Source organism: Eschrichtius robustus, chromosome 6, assembly GCF_028021215.1.
Source record: "Eschrichtius robustus isolate mEscRob2 chromosome 6, mEscRob2.pri, whole genome shotgun sequence".
NCBI classification, from domain to species: domain Eukaryota; kingdom Metazoa; phylum Chordata; class Mammalia; order Artiodactyla; family Eschrichtiidae; genus Eschrichtius; species Eschrichtius robustus.
The window spans coordinates 35,427,059-35,441,319 of NC_090829.1; the positions used below are offsets into that span (position 1 = coordinate 35,427,059).

General features: G+C 37.5%; 1 protein-coding gene and 1 pseudogene across 1 annotated transcript in view; one reads left to right on the forward strand and one right to left on the reverse strand.

Annotated features, from left to right (window-relative positions):
- The window catches only part of MME (membrane metalloendopeptidase), a 287,069-nt gene that overhangs the window by 43,722 nt on the left and 229,086 nt on the right, over positions 1-14,261 (forward strand). The window lies entirely within an intron of this gene.
- Positions 9,584-9,997, reverse strand: LOC137766788 (small ribosomal subunit protein uS12m pseudogene; annotated as a pseudogene).

Here is a 14,261-nt window from a genome sequence, read left to right on the forward strand (position 1 = left end):
AGTAAATATATGATTCTCATCACAAGAAAAAAATTTTTTGTAGCTACGTATGGTGATAGATATTAACTAGACTTATTGTGGTGATCATTTTGCAATATATACAAATATCGAATCATTATGTTGTACATCTGAAACTAATATAATCTGTCAATTATATCTTAATAAATAATAAATAAATAAAATAAACACATGAAAGCAAAATTCAAATATATAAAAATGTTCCAACAAGCCCTCAGTGTAAGATAATACAAGTACATGAAACCACCAGGCAGAATATAAGAAGCAAGGCCTGAATTTACACACATGTGATAATTTGAAGCCTAAGGTTGAACTGAATATTTTTTATAGATGAAACTCAAAGTCTTACTGTTAAATGCACTACCAAAAAGAAAAAAAAGTCAATTTAAACTAGGCAGAAATTTAGTTGTGTTAAAAGAGTGAGGAAAACATAGACAAAAATCATTAGCCTCCCTTCTTGAGGCGCAAATTAACTTTCTAGCACCCGCTTTATGGCATGGGCCACGTTCCTGCCTATAATTTAATAAGCTAGGAGAGTAATAAGATTTTTTTAAAGGGAGGGAACCTAATACATTAGCTGGTAATTTTGAAAATGAAGTAAACTGAAAGAAGATACTACCAGATAAAAAGGCAAATAAGAAATCAAAATAAAACTAGATAAGATGGAGTGAAAATAAAAGTTATGAAAGAAAACTAAATGAATTGCATAAATGTAAGTTAATAAAAAAATCAATTAAAACAATTGTATAAATTAGTAAGAAAAGACAAAATAGATTTCAAATGATTAAACTGGAGGCTAAAAGTTTTAAATAAATTAATAATATTGTTAGGATATAATCAGTAATTTAATAGAGTGGGTATTAGGAGACTATAAACCAGTGGTAGGGGGGCTGTGTATGCATGTTGTGCTTTTGCTACATTAAAATGATGATACAAATTCAAAAGCTTATTGCAATTGTGAAGTTCTCAAAATAAAGAAGCCACAAAGCCTAGCATTCTACCTTTTGTGCCCTTCTGTGTATGGGGTTGATTCATGGGTTCTGTGAACTGAGAACTGGGGGCTGACAGAGGAAACCCAGACTGCTGCTCTGTGCCTCCCATAACTGTTTCCTGTTCCTATTGCCCTGAGCATCTAGAGACACCTGCGTCAGGGGAAAATACTCTCCTTAGTGAACGTGAAGCTAAGAGTTCCACTGCGTCAGCCCCACCCAACGAGGGCAAGCACACTGAGAGGTGTGATCAGTCTTACGTCATTTTGGCAGCAGCAGCAGTCAGTCATTACACTGATAAAGATATTCATCACTCAGATTCTATTTTACCTCATTTGGACAAACAATCTTTTCTGCCTGATCATAGTCAAAGCTGTATTTCTCACCCAAATAACTTGGAGGCAAAGCCTTTGGAAAATGTTTAGCTATCATTTTTTGATGATAAGACTTCAAATGTTCAAAGCTCAGTTAAATGTGCTTCTTTTAACTGCACTTTGGAAGTCAGAATTATCATCGAATAGCTCAAAAATTAATATAAGAATATAAATGTTGTCATTGATTAGAAACAGTTCTAACACAATCTTGTACTGTGAGAATTTTTAGCTTTATTGTAAAATCAACTGTGTTTTTATATTCTTCACCTTGAAAATGTCTCATTACATTATGACTCTGATCCCAGATTGTTTTGATTTAATAGCTTTTTGTTCTTTTATAATTTTATGTTTCTTATGTTTAACTAAATGAACATAAGGAGATATATTAATTTTTAAAGCTCTAATCACTTTGTAATTAATGTGCTTTCTTTACCAGACACCTCAAAATTCCATTCACATCTGAAACATCTCACCTTAAACTGCTTATCTAGATAGCTTTCAATTTTCCACCGTCTCTGAGGTATAATCAGTCACTAGGGAGGATGCCTCCCTACCTGTTTATTTTCTTCTAGATATTGCAGTGTTACCAGGCCTCCCTTTAAAAATATTGCAGAGTTTGGTTTGGAAGAAAATGATACCATTTGTAGCTATTACTGGAAAAGTTTGTCATCACCTCAGTAATATTCCTCCTGGTTATTTCATACCTTGGCAGTGGTATGCCCTTCAAAAAACATAAGTAATGGAATTGAACTCTCCCCAAGTATTCCTTAAGAACCTATTTTTGTTCTTAAAACTTTCTCCCTTATATTTTGTCCTTAGTTCAAAAGTCTCTTCTTGCCTATATTCTGTCAGAGATGCACAGAAAATGTTTTTTGTAGTGCAGATGTTTTAAAGGTATTCATTATGTGGCAGAGATATTAAGAGTCTTCACAGAATAACCCTCACCAGCTAATGGGCCCTAGTAGGATGAGCTTGTAGAAGTCACTGGAATACACAGTGTTGGAGAAATTTATAGCCAGTCTATCAGCAGGATGTATTAGACATTTAGTCATGAACTAGGTGCCTAATTCAGAGCTGACAAAAGGTAAAATCCCATAACAATCCCTCACAAGGAGTAGTTTCAGGAAAAACACCACTTCTCTATAAGGCCTTAGATACCTATAACTGGAAGTCTTGTTCCTGGATTTGTATGAGAAAGAAGATGTTTGCGATATTTAAAGAGTTTCTCTAGTAATTCCTGACATTGCATGATTCTAAAATGTATTCTATTAGTTCCAAAGAAGCAGCTTTTTTTTAACAGAACTATAATTTTTTTAACTGATTGTCTTGGCATGACTGTGCAAGATACAAGTCAAGATATAGGGAAAGAACTCAAAGTACATTAAGGAAAAATATAAAACTAAATTTAAAGCTATATAATAATAAAGATTTACATCACATTTACTATGGGTCAGCCACTGTTCTCAACAATTCATGTATTTTAACCCATGTCATCCTCTCAAGAAGTCATGAATCCAGCTCTTAGACAGTAGGTATTTAACCAATATTTCTTGCATGAATTAATAAATAAATTTATCTGGCCACCAAAGCAGGAAAGCAGAGTGTGTTTTCCTTGAACATGATGACATAGGAACTTGGGTTTCTCTCTCAGCTTCCTATTGAAGGGTAGCAGAATATGCCACCACCAAATATGCCACTTTGGCATAAGAATTATTTTGAGCTGAAGGAAATTGAGAAGCAAGTATAAGAAAAGCTCTCTGCCCTCCCCCATTTGCCTAAAAGAAGAACATAAATTTATAAAGGTGTCCCTCTCCTCTCTCTATCAGGAAAGGACAGAAGTTAATCCCCAGAGATAATTCTAGACCCTTATAAGCCCAGAGACAGCACCAGGAAAATCTACATAACAAACCTTATTAACTAGTCCTTATCTTCCATTAGTTCCCCAGTATATCTACCTTTCTACAACTTGCCTCCCTAGGAACTCAAAGTCCTTTTCATTTGTCTTATTACTTCTGTAAAATTTTATTTTTCTGTTGTTAAGATAAGCCTAGGTTCTAGCCTTTGAGTTACTCATCACTGAGTACTTCCATGTGCGTGCAATGCACTTGTTAGTAAACTTGTTTGATTTTCTCTCATTAATTTGTCAGTCTTACTTGCAGGGCTCTCTGCTCAATGAATCTAAGATGGGTAGAGGAACAAGAAAAGGTTTCCTTCCCTGTACTATTAAAGTGAAATATAAAAATAGAGAGGGGAGATCACAAAAACACAATAAAATAAAATGAAAGGGCAATTGTTTACAAGAAACCAGTGTTTTACTCAATTAAGTCATTTAGTTGATTAAAAACACATGAACAATTGCTATTACTGGCCGATTTAACCTCTTAAAATTTTTTTCATTTTTCATACAATTTTTAAAGGTTACATGTTCAACCTCTTGGACCAGAATGAGGCACCTCTAACAGTCCTCAGCTCAGGGATAATAAAAGTACAATGATTTGCATGTAGATTGGAGCTGTTGGAAACTCTATTCCTCAAACTTCTTTTTGCCTGTGAAACCATGGACCACCCAACTTGTACCTTCAATGTACTGGGGCCGCAGACCTTCCTCCCAAAGTGGGTATTAAAACAAAGCTGAGAAGAGAGGATAGAGGCAGGAGAAAAGACTGCACTCTAGACACAGAGTGGCTGACAGCTGGCGAGTGCAGGATAATGTGTCTAGAAAATGGTACTTCCCTGAAGGTTCATTGTCTTTTCAATTTTCAAAAACTTGAAAATCTGGATGTCAGAACTTTCAGTATCCTGTTAGTGGTCTTATAAACCTCAGAATATTTTCTATTCCTTCAAGATCCATTAGGCCTCCACACCATGCAGTTATGCTACTGTAGGAAGATTTGTTCCCAGGCCAAGATATGGATTGGCCTTTTTACATTTTCTAAAATAGGTATTTTCAAAAGGGGTGGTACTGCCCCTTTGGGGGACAGACGGGAATATGTGAAAACCTTTGGGATTGTCACCACCATTTTCAGAGGGTCACTACTGTTACTTTGTTTGGGAAATGGGGATGTCAAATGTTCTGCTGTATGTGAAACAATCCAGCACAATAAACAATAATCTACCCAAAATGCCAATAGTGCTCTGTTGAGAAACCCAAACCCTAGAACATAAGTCATTACCTGAAATGTCACACAGAGGCTTAAGATGTAAAATGGATAAAAGCAAAGCCCAATAATGAAATAACAAAATTTTGGTGGAATGCCCTAAAAATCACAAAGAAAATAAGAAGTCTCACTCTCACCCAGTATTATTTAGTGCTATTCCTGAAATTCTGACTATGCATACGGATGGGAAACAGAAAAAAGAATTCCTTAAAAATTGTTAAAAATAATCTCTTGGGGGCTTCCCTGGTGGCACAGTGGTTAAGAATCCGCCTGCCAATGCAGGGGACACGGGTTCGAGCCCTGGTCTGGGAAGATCGCATAAGCCGCAGAGCAACTAAGCCCGTGTGCCACAACTACTAAGCCTCTGCTCTAGAGCCCACGAGTCACAACTACTGAAGCCCACACACTTAAAGCCCATGCTCCGCAACAAGAGAAACCACCGCAATGAGAAGCCAGCGCACTACAACGAAGAGTAGCCCCCACTTGCCGCAACTAGAGAAAGCCCACGTGCAGCAATGAAGACCCAATGCAGCCAAAAATAAATAAATTAATTTAAAAAATAATAATTAATCTCTTGATACAGATATACTCAGTTAATAAGAACCCCATGCACCAATAATAACAGGAAAAATCAAATGGCAAGATAATTCACAATAACAATAAAAATACAAAATGCCTAGGAATAGCCTTGATTAGAAAAGTAGGACCAATCTGAAGAAAATAACAGAAAGAAAATTTGAATATAGAAGACATCATTGACATATAGAACAGTAAATGAAAAGTCATGTGCTCTTTACCAGGTAACATTGTTCGATAGTTTCAATCTATATTTCTTTCTTCTTCTTCTTCTTCTTCTTCTTCTTTTCTTCTTCTTCTTCTTCTTCTTCTTCTTCTTCTTCTTCTTCTTCTTCTTCTTCTTCTTCTTCCTCTTCCTCTTCCTCTTCCTCTTCCTCTTCCTCTTCCTCCTCCTCTTCCTCCTCCTCTTCCTCCTCCTCTTCCTCCTCCTCTTCCTCCTCCTCCTCCTCCTCCTCCTCCTCCTCCTCCTCCTCGTCCTCCTCCTCCTCCTCCTCCTCCCCCTCCCCCTCCCCCTCCCCCTCCCCCTCCCCCTCCTTCTTCTCCTTCTCCTTCTCCTTCTCCTTCTCCTCCTTCTCCTTCTTTCTTCTTCTTCTTCCTCTTCCTCTTCCTCTTCCCCTTCCCCTTCCCCTTCCCCTTCCTCCTCTTCCCCTTCCCCTTCCTCTTCTTCCTCTTCTCCTTCTTCTCCTTCTCCTTCTCCTTCTTCTTTTTCCCACTTTACAAAATTATTGCTGCATATATCTGGGAGAATAAAGGAAACTGTTATATAATGAAGTATTTGTTTGATCTTGGTGTCTGATTCCTGAGAATGAGCCTCTAAGTCTTTGGAATTTCCCGAGTGATAGAAATGCCTTTGTTGGTGAACCCATCAGCCACACCTGAGTTATGCTAATGAGACAACTCATGGAAGACCCAAAGTTAACTTCAGGATGGGAGCTGGTCATTCCAGAAATACCAACTATATTATTAGAGGATTGAGACTTTGAACCACATGATATCAACTCAGTGTCGAACCTCTGAGAAGGGGAGGAGTGGCCAATGATTTGATCAACCATTCCTATATAATGAAAGCCCAGTAAAAACTCTGAAGCCTGAGTGAGCTCCCATGGTTGGTTATCATACACTGATGTGCCAAGAGAGTGGCACATTCTAAAGACACAGAAGCTTCATGTTTAGGATTCTCCCAGACTTCATCCTATGCCTGTCCCTCTTTGGCTGGTCCTCATTTGTATCCTTTATAATAGAACTGTAGCTGTAAGTGTAATGCTTCCCTGAGTTCTGTGAGTCATTCTATTGAGTTGTTGAACCTGAAGGGGTAGTGGGAACCCGTGAGTTTGGAGTTGGTCCGAGCGTAGGTGACCTGAGAACTCTGGAGCTTGTGGCTGGTGTCTGAGGTGAGGGGAGTCTTGTGGAGGACTGTTTGCTTAATCTGTGAAGTCTGCACTCATTCTGGGTAGTCAGTGTCAGAATTGCATTGCAGAAACAATAACAAATAAAATTTATAGTTCAGGTGGTAAAATTAATTATATCCTTATATAAGGCAGAAATTATTTCTGTCTCATTGAGCTGCCTGTTTATTCTGAAAGACTTTATTTCAAAGGAGGAATCCCAAACCAATATTCCCTTGTACTGAAGATAACTCTCCATAGGTCTCTTGTGATTCTGCACATCCTCTGAACAAAGATTGTCTTGGTTCTGGACTATCATTTCAAGGATGTTTGTACAGCAGTCTTGGAAGATAGGGATAGTGTTTCCCAGCAGAGTAAAAAACAGACGTGCTTATTAACCATTATAGAAGCTTTCCCTAAGCTCAAGTTTTCTCAAATGCAGCCCACTATGTATGCCGATGTCACCTTTTCATGTTATCTTGTGGGAATTGGGGCTCAAAGAACTGGCACAAAATAATTTTGATTCTTTGGCTACTGATATTGCTACGAATAATAAAATCTTTTGTCTTAGACCCAAGAGTCTTGAGTCTTCTACTAGCATCCATGAAACTGTGACAGACTAATTTTTTAATTTGCAGGTAGCATAATATCTCTGTACTCTTCATTGTTCTAGACACATTAGTCCTCTTGCACCTGCCTTAACACAGGTTTTCTGGCAAAGCATTATAGCTACTCCAGCCCTATCTTCCCCCTCAAAAACAAACATGAATATGGTCTCAGGTGCATTTACTCTGGTCACATCTCAGGAAGCTAAAAGTAGTTAAGGATCTTTCCAAAAGAGTGGCACAGAAAACATTTGGGACATTTATTGAAAATTGAATAAAAGTGAAAATGATTGGAAATATTAGGTTAAATCGAATTTATAAACTGAGTGTAAGAGAAAAAGGATTTGAGTTATGTGATGTCAAGTTTGGGGGTTGGGTAAGAAATATTAAACAATGTGATTTAGTTAACTCAAAAAAATCAAAAATGTATGAATGAGGGCAGTAATGTTGTTGAGTTCATGGGCATTACAGCTAAGAAACTAAGATGAAGCCCAGAAAGCACTAAATGGTCAATTTATTATAAGTACATTCTTATTTATTCAATTTGAGACATATACATTTAGTATCTGACAAGCCTTGGCATGAGTGCACATAAAATTAATGTGGAACATCCATGGCTAGAAAGAAATACTATTTCTAAACCTGGAAGTTGAGAATAAAAGTGTCAATAATTCAGACCTCTATCTTTCTCTCTGTGAAACTAACTTGGTAGGAATCCTAACTAAGGGAGTCTAACATAACCCATGTTGTATAAGAACGACTATTAATCTGTCTTCATCTGCATGTAAAAAATGTCCGGGCCAAATGAGTGCCACAATCCCTGCTGGAAAATGAGTCTAGTCACTTGATCACCTTGACCATTATGAAAATCATGAAAACGAAAATGATACCAGTTTTTGAATAGCAATATCTTTTTCCTAAAGCTTGGTGTTTGTATTTGGAATGCAAATCTTTTGCTGTGGTTAGAGTTGGCGAAATTGGCCTTTCTGGTATGACTTCTGACCCTGTTAATAAATTACTTTCACATTCCCAAAAATAATACCTACCTAGTTCAGTGAATTATCAAGTCCCTTGTTAATCAAATCTTTTAAAAGCACCTACAAAACTGATTCGGGCAGGAGGTACAGAAAGAGGATGGTGTAGAGGGCATAAACAGTATAAATTACTCAGTTTTCTTAAAGAGCTTTCACCAAACAGGCAAGATAAGATCAGGAAAAACGCAAAAAATGCTGCATATAATTAATGATGAAAATTCTGATAGTCCAAGAGCTGTAAAAGCAGATGGTGATGAAGAGAAATGTAAATAACTTGGAAGGAAAGGCCTCTTAGAGAAGGCAAGGCTTTAAACTTTTGAGAGAACTTGAAGGATGAAGGAGACAAAAATGGAGGTAAAGTTACAGAGAAAGGAAGAAGAATAAATACAGGACTAGGAAGAAGAATAGCATGCCTGGGTTTGAGGATTACTTTTAAGGAGTAGAGGGAAAATCAGTCAATTTATAGGATGAGCCTTAAATTTTAAGCACAGGAAATTAGATTTGGTGTGGTAAGAACTAAGAAGACACTATAGACTATAGAGCAGAGTTTTAAGTTTTTTAAAAACCTGTCAACTTAGAATTCTTCACCCAGGAAAAATACCTTTTGTAACTAAGGTAAAATTAAGACTTTTCTGACATACAAAAGCTGGAAGAATTCATCGCTAGTAAACTTTTTGCTCTGAGAAATATTAAAGTCTTTTAAGCAGAAGGAAAATGACACCAGATGAAAGTATGGATCCATGCAAAGGAATGAGAAGCAACAGAAATAGTAATTACATAAGTGGAAAGACTTTCTATATTATTATTTAAATGTGTTTAAAAGATAACAGACTGTTTAAAGAAAAACTGATAGCAGTATATGGTCTGTAACATATGTAGAAGTGAAATATATGATAACAGTGTCACAAAGGCCAGGAAGGGAGATATGGAAGTATACCACTGTGAAGTTCTTTTTTTTGTTATGCACATAAAGCATCTAGTTTAATCTTCACCAAATCCAATAAAGGGGATACTGCGAGTGGAGCTATTTTTTTCTGCAGGAGGAAACTGAGGTCAGAAGGGATGTCAGTGGCCAAGACCACACAGAGGGCAAATACCACGCAAGGGGGTTCTGGTCACAACCTGGGTGGGGTGGGGGCGGGGCGGTGTCTGTGTGTATATTGCAACCCCTTCCCAGTAGATGGCAGTACAGCAGAAGAGGTCCCCGGCGTCAGCATGGAAATCAAGGGTGTTGGGAGAGGGACGCCTTTTATCTGATTCACACCCAGGGCCACTATGGGTTAAGAGTGGTCCTGATGGAAGAGGTGGCCAGGCTTTGAACCAGGACCAGCTACTTCTAGAGCTGGACTAGCTTCCCAAACACACTGCAGGAGCCCCGTGGGGGAAGGTTGTTGTTCTGCCATGAACACCCACCCGCCGTATCCGGGGGGAGGTGGGGAGGGGGTCACTTCTGCACGTGGCGACAGTCGTACTTGCTGCGCACATCGGTGAACTTGACGCCGGGAAGGTCCTGCCTGCAGCCGCCCTGAACGAGCACAACGTGGTGCTCCTGTAGGCTGTGGACCTCCCCAGGAATGAAGCAGACGGCCTCCCGACCGGTGCTGAGCCGCACGCGGTTGCATTTGCGGTTGGCCGAGTTGGGCTTCTTAGGCTTGCAGATGAACGTGCGCAGGACCACGCCCTTCAGCTGCTGCCGGCCAGCCGAGGGGCCCACTTTTGCAGGCGGATGCTTCGAAGGCCCCCGGCGGTGCATCTGGTTCAGGGTGGCCGTGGGACGCGTGACCCAAGGTAGGGAGGCCAGGGCTAGGCCATGATTTAAGGGTGTGCTGAGGCCACGGAGAAGGCTGGACCAGGACATCCCACTGCTTGCAACGTCCCAACCCTAGCTGCGTCCACAGACGCGTGGAATCCGGCCTCTCTCTGTTGTGAAGTTCTTATATTATACATGCAGTGGTATATCATTTAGGCAAATTGTGATAAGTTAAACATGTATACTTTGAAACTAAAGCAACCCTACACACACACACACACACACACACAGACGCTCACACGCAACAAAGAATCATAACTAAGCCAGTGAAAGAGATAAAATGAAATAATAAAAAATACTTAATCCAAAAGAAGTCAGAAAAAGCAATAAAGGGGAACAAAGAACGTATGGAAAAATAGAAAACAAATAATAAGATGGTAGATTTGCACTCAACTATACCTATAATCACATTAATTATTGATGATCAAAGTACTCCAATTTAAAAATTGGATTTTAAAAAAGAGCAAGACCCAAATATATGCTGCTTAGAAGAAACCTACTTTAAATATAAAAACACAAATAGGCCAAAGCTAAAGGGTGGGAAAAGGTATACTATGCAAGCATTAATCACAAATATTAGTGTAGATTTTAGAGCAAAGGATATTATCAAGGATAAAGAGGTCCATTTAATAAATGATAAAGGACTCAATTCATTCAAAGGACATAGAATTCTAAATGGTTTCAGGCCTAATAACAGAGCTGCAAATTACATGAAGAAAAACTGATAAGTCTGTGAAGAAAAATAGACAAACCCACAATTATAGATGGAGTTTTCAACACACCACTCAATAATTTATAGACAGAAAATCAATAACAATATATTGATTTGCATAGCAAATCAATAACACTTGAATAACACTATCAGCCAAATTGATCTAATTAAAAATTATAGACTATTCCACCCAGAAACAACAAAATACACATTTTTTCAACTGCACATTAAGGATTCACCAAAAGTAAATCATATTCAGGGCAAAAAACAAGTTTTATTAAACTTGGAAGGATTCATGTTATACAAAATATGTTGTGTAGCCATGATGGAGTTAAATTAGAATCAATAATAGAAAGATATCTGAAAAAATACTTCAGAATAGCCCAGAAGTCAAAGAAGAAATGTTTTAAAAAACAGAAAATACTTTAAACTGAATGAAAATGTGGGATACAGCTAAAGCAATACTTAGGGGGAAATTATAGCAGCAATGGCCATATTTGAAAAGAAAAAAGGGAACAAATTAATAACTTCAATTTCTACATTAAGAAAAGTAAATTAAACTCAAATTAAGGACTTCCCTGGTGGCACAGTGGTTAAGAATCCGCCTGCCAACGCAGGGGACACTGGTTTGATCCCTGGTCCAGGAAGATCCCACATGCCACGGAGCAACTAAACCCATGCGCCACAACCACTGAGCCTGCGCTCTGGAGCCGGCGAGCCATAACTACTAAGCCCGCATGCTACAACTACTGAAGCCCACGCACCTAGAGCCTGTGCTCCACAACAAGAGAAGCCACCGCAGTGAGAAGCCCGCACACTGCAACGAAGAGTAGCCCCTGCTTGCCGCGACTAGAGAAAGCCCTTGCACAGCAACAAAGACCCAACACAGCCAAAAAAAAACACAGAAAACCCACACACATACACACACACACCACCAAAAAAAACCAAAAAACAAAACAAAAAAAAACTCAAATTAAGCAGAAGAAAGGAAATGATCAAAGCCAAAATCAGTAAAATCCAGAAAGAATAATAGAGAAAATTAATGAAATCAAAACCTCATTCTTTATGAAGATCAATAAAACTGATAAATCTCTAGCAAATCTGATCAGTCTGACTGGTCAGAAAAAACAAAGACATAGATTACCAATACCAGAAATGAGAAAGGCAACATCACTACATATTCTACACATACTTAAAGGATATTAAAGGATACAAAAAGGATAATAAAGGAATGTTATGAACAACGTTATGCCAATAAACTTAACTTAGATGAAAAGGAAAAAAATAATTGAAAGTCTACCAACCCTCACTCAAGGAGTTGATAACTGGAATAGCCCAATATCTATTAAAATATTGAGTTTATAGTTAGAAACCTTCCTATAAAAGGAATTCTCCCAAACATTGAAGGAAGAAATGTCACCAACCCTAAACAAAGTCTTTGAGAAAATTGAAAAGAAAAAAATACTTCCCAACTTATTCTATGATTTCAGCACTACCCTAAAAACAAAATCTGAAAAGACACTTCAGGAAAGCTACATACTAATATCCCTCATGAACATAATGCAAAATTTCTATGCAATCTGAAGTCCTAACCTATGTCTTTGGTGATTATAAAGTGATTGCTCCCAATGTTCTCACTTTTATAGTTACAACTGGTTTATATAACAATTAGCTTCATTTCTGCTTTTATAATTTGTATAGGGACACATTGCCCAGGTTTGAAGCCATTTTTGTTAACTTTTTAATGAAGTTTAATGAACATACAGAGAAATGACTCTTTATAGAGCCCAGCTCAATGAGCTTTCATACACTAGACATACCTGTTTAACCAGATCCAGATTAAAAACAACAGATTTAACTCAAGCAATTGTATAGGCTTGGTAAACTCAAAATCTCCAAGATAGGGATTCAGGCTAGAGACCAAGAGAAGAGTTGCAGCTTGAGTCCAAAGGCAGTCTGCTGGCAGAATCTCCTCTTGCTTGGTAGGGGTGAGGTGGGGTAGTTTCAGTCCCTGAAATTTTAAATGACACATAAGACCAGTTGATTTAATAGATATATACAGTGCGTTCCATCTAAAAATAGCAGAATACACATTATTTTCAAGTGCACATGGAACATTCTCCAGGACAGATAACATGGTAGGCCACAAAGCAAGTCTCAACAAATTTAAGAAGATAAAAATTGTATCAAGCACTTTAAGATCACAACAGTATGAAACTAGAAATCAATTACAGGAAGAAAAATGGATAAAACACAAATATAAGGAGACTAAAGAACACACTACAAAAAAACCAGTAGATCAATGAAGAAATCAAAGGAGAAATCAGAAAATACCTTGATACACATTAAAGTAAAAGCACAACTTTCCAAAATGTATGGGACACAGCAAAAGCAGTTCTAAGAGATAAGTTTATAGAGATACAGGCCTAACAAAGAAAGAGAAACATGCTCAAATAAACAACTGAATCTACCATCTAAAGGAACTAGAAGAAGAAGAACAAACCAAGCCCAAAGTCAGCAAAATAATAAAGATCAGAGTGGAAACAAAATAGCAACCCCCCCAAAAAAAACCCAAAAACAAAAGAAAACAAAACAAAAGACCAATGAAACCAAGAGCTGGTTTCTTGAAAAGGTGAATAAAATTGATAAGGTTTTATCCAAAATCATCAAGAAAAAAAGAGGGTCCAAATCAGTAAAATCAGAATTGAAAAAGGAGAAATAACAACAGATATCACAGAAATACAAACAATAATAAGAGAATACTCTGAACATTTATATGCCAACAAATCGGGCAACCTAGAAGAAACGGATAAATTCCTAGAAAAAAAAGTGATCTTCCAAGACTGAATCAGGAAGAACTATATAATCTGAATAGACTGATGACTAGTATTGAAATTGAATCAGTAATCAAAAAACTCCCAACAAACAAAGTTCCAGGACTGGATGGCTTCACAGGGGAATTCTACCAAACACATGAAGAAAGTTAATACCTAACCTTCTCAAACCATTCCAAAAAATTGAAGAGGAGGAAACACTTCCAAATTCATTCTATGAGGCCACCATTACACTGATACCAAAACCAAAGACACTATCAAAAAAAAACAAAAAAAATTACAGGCGAATATACCTGATGAACATAAATGCAAAAATCCTCAACAAAGTATTAGTAAACTGAATTCAGTAATACACTAAAAGGATCATACACTATAATCAAGTGGGATTTATCCCAGGGATGCAAGGATAGTTCAGTATCTACAAATCAATCAATGTGATACACCACATTAACAAAACAAAGGATAAAAATCACATGATCATCTCAATACATAAAACATCTGACAAAATTCAACATCCAGTCATGTTAAAAACTCTCAATAAATTTAACATAGAGAGAAACTATCTCTACATAATAAAGGCCATTTATGACAAACCCACAGTTAACATCATACTTAATGATGAAAAGCTGAAAACTTTTCCTCTAAGATCAGGAACAAGACAAAGATGCCCACTCTCACCATTTCTATTTAACATAGTATTGGAAGTCCTAGCCAAATCAATCAGAGAAGAAAGAGAAATAAAAGTCATCAAAATTGTAAGAAAAAA